This window comes from Eutrema salsugineum, unplaced genomic scaffold, assembly GCF_000478725.1.
Source record: "Eutrema salsugineum unplaced genomic scaffold, Eutsalg1_0 scaffold_7, whole genome shotgun sequence".
Taxonomy (NCBI): Eukaryota; Viridiplantae; Streptophyta; class Magnoliopsida; order Brassicales; family Brassicaceae; genus Eutrema; species Eutrema salsugineum.
Window position 1 is genome coordinate 6189523 of NW_006256486.1, and position 3506 is coordinate 6193028.

A 3506-nucleotide genomic window follows, 5' to 3' on the forward strand; every position below is an offset into this window, starting at 1 on the left:
GATCTCATCTCTACCACTGCTTTGACCAAGTCATTACTCAGTAAGTCAGAGATAAGTCATCGTCTCCTCATCATCTTCCTCTTTCTACTTTTTTTCTTTGTCTACATCATTTTCCGGTTTTCTTCTTCTTCTATTTCGTTTTATACATCTAATGATTTTCGTATTTTTCTTTGTCTTTGCCTTTTCCAACTTCTTTTTAATCTTCTTCCGTTTTTCTTCAATTTCCACATCTTTTTACTCCTATTCTTATCCTTCTCCATTATATTGTGTGTTTTTTTCTTTCGGATTTTATAAGATTTTGTCCTTGTTTTCTTCCTTGTCTTTTTGACTCCTTCATTGTCTTTTTGACTTGTTTCCTTCTTCTTCTTATGTGTCTTTGTCTCCTTTGATAATCGATAATTGCATAGATTTTTAGATAATCAGTTTCATTAAAGGTAGTCTCATTATAAGGCATGTTGAAATTAGGAAACAGACCATGAAATTTTTAGGCTAACGTGTTTCTTTTCTGGTTGTTATCCAGTTTTTGATTTTAATATTTTTCTAGAAAATGTTATTTAAATGATATAATTTTTTGTTGTCCCTAATTCCAATCTTATACTCTTATTAAATTGATAGTCTAAATTTTTATTTTTCATGATTTCAAATTTTAATTCTTTCATCATTATAGTTTTGACATTTTTTGTCAACTATAACTTTGACATTTTTAAAGTTGTTATTTGAACGATTTACTCTTCCATTAATATTTTGATTCTTATAATAATTTTAAAAGTATTTGGCTAATTTTTTTTTTGCTGTAGTTCCTTTAAAAATATGTTATTTGGCAAATTTTTTTCGCGGTTGTATTTTCTAATTAACGGTATGTGTGTTTTATCTTAGAGGTTAAACCAAAAGAAACTAAGAGCAAAATTTTGGATTTCTTTCCCTTTCCCATTTTTTTCCCTTTTCTTTTGTTCATTGGTCTTATTTGTCTTCTCCTCCAAATCATATTTCATCACGTGTTGTAGTGTTATTTCTTATGAAGGTCGTATTTTAATTTTAAAGGGAAATTAGTTTAAGATAGGTAGAAAACAAGTTTGACCTTTCATTTTTTGTCTTCTTCTTCCCCTTAATTATCTTTCGATTTTTTTATTCTTCATCTTTCTTTTTTTTCATCGTCTTTGACTTTTACTTATTTTTTTTCTTATTTTTCTCCTTCTGTTTTGTTCGAAACCTTTTCCTATAGTTAAATCACCAATGCATATAGTTTGCATATATACAAAGAACAATTAAATATTGAGAAAATTGGAAATATAGAACAAAAAATGAAGGTACTTGTCCCCTTAGTACTTTTTTAAAAAAAATTGTCCCTTTAGTACTTATGCTAATTATAATCCTCTTTTACCCCTTAAAAACGAATTATTTGATATTCAAATAATGTTTCAACTATTATTAATTAAGATATTAAATTGAAAAAAAAAACAACTTTCCAAGGTAAAAAAAATCAAAAATAACTTAAAAATAAAAGTGCCCGACACTTTCTTCTTCTCATCGTCTTCTCCGTCATCGTCTTCTTCTCATGCAAATCAAAGCTTCTCCCTTGTATTTTTGAAAGACCAGTAATTCTAAGAAGTTTTCGTTCAAGTATGTATCCAGTTGTTTGCTTTTTCAATCTATTCAACTGATTTTGGTTATTAGGGTTTGAAAACCCCAAATTAAATCTGGATATTTTTTATGAAGCATGAGCAGTTACCCAATTCTTATTGAGAATCGATTTTCAGATACCACAGATGACATAAATATGCACCATAATTGAATAACCAGAAACAGAAACATAGAAAACTGTAATTAAGGTGTGGGAGCTCGTGAAAATGTCGTCAAAGAGAAGAAGAAAAGAACAAAAAAATCTTCAAAAATATGTAAAAAACGTGTTAAACAAAAAAGGAAAATGAAATATTTTCAAATATTTAATTTTTGTTGGCTCACACCTGTTCCTAGATTTTCTCAGATTTTAATAACCGTTTAGTAGAATACGAATTCTATATTTACTAGAGCGAAGACAAATAAGTAGAAGTCTAATTTTAGAAAACATAGAATATATAACGATTTCTAGAGTACATATTCTAGAATATGTAGAATATATCACAAATTCTAGAATATGTAGAATATATCACAAATTCTAGATAACGTATTCTACACGATGTTATAGAAAACAAAACAAATAGTAGAATATGTATTATATACTCGGTGGATCTTATATCAAATACTAGAAAACAATTTCTATAAAACACTAGAATTGCAGAAGGTGTTTTCTAGAACATATTAATAAATAAATTTTAAATATGTGTATTTCCTTAAACGATGTTTTAGAATAATATTCTTTCCTTTTTTGGAATTTTTGAAATTTAAATGTATATATAAATATTTATTTAGAAAAATAAAAGTATTTAATAAGGTTATTTTGTCCAAAATTGCCAAAAGTTAAAAAAAGTACTAAGAGGACAATTACCTCCATTTTTTGTTCTATATTTCCAATTTTCCCTTAAATATTCCTACTTTTCCTACATGGTCCAACTCATTAATTACACATGAACCTAATGATGTCATATGAATATCTCAAATGTTAATTTCATTGTTTTCAATACCAGATTAGGACAATATCTCTCTTGAAGATCGAATAACACATCTTCAAAATGAGAAATTCAAGAGAAATGTTGCTTTGATGTGACATGAACATGTAATTCTTTCCGGATCCGGGGAATTAGGACTTTTGTCCAGAACCTCATAATAATTAAAAAAAAAAAGCAAAACAAAAACATGTAATTCTTTGAACAGACTACAGCAAAAAAAAAATGAAAACTGAGTTTGGCAAAGATCAAGTAATCATAAATCCAATCATACAGAGCAATCTTCTTGAGCTAAGCCTCACTCCTCAGTACCTATCTCCGCCAACCATCCTTGAAAGATCCCATTCTCGAGCAAGTACCAGATGCGCTTCATACTGATCTTGCGCTGCTGCTTCATTATCTGGTTGTAATCAGGACCTATCTCCTCTCTCCTTCCAATTAAAAAGATTGATCTGCATCATGAGCAACCAACACTCCTGAATTGTAATAAAAAGGTAGTAAAAACAAATATACTAACATGTAAGCACATATATCTTCAATTATCATGCAAATATTCATCTTTGTTTGGTTCAAACCCGTGGTTCATGTCACAATTCACTTTTTTGTTCCTTTCTTTTTAGGTTTAATTTGAGCTCTTCAACTATGGCTTTGGTATACTTGTAACCCTGGATTGATTACGCTATATAAATTCATGCCACTTTGCGTTTGTTTGACAGTTTTTACTTCTTTCGCAATTCAGTTATTTCTCTCTAACTCACTCGCTCTAGCCACCATTTTTTAGATATTGTGATCTATTTGACCTTCAAAAGCCGATTCTTTCATCATCATCGCCCTTGTTTCTCCTTCTTTCTTTTTCTCTCCCTCGTCACATGCACGACCACAAAATCCTATCATGTGTGAAAT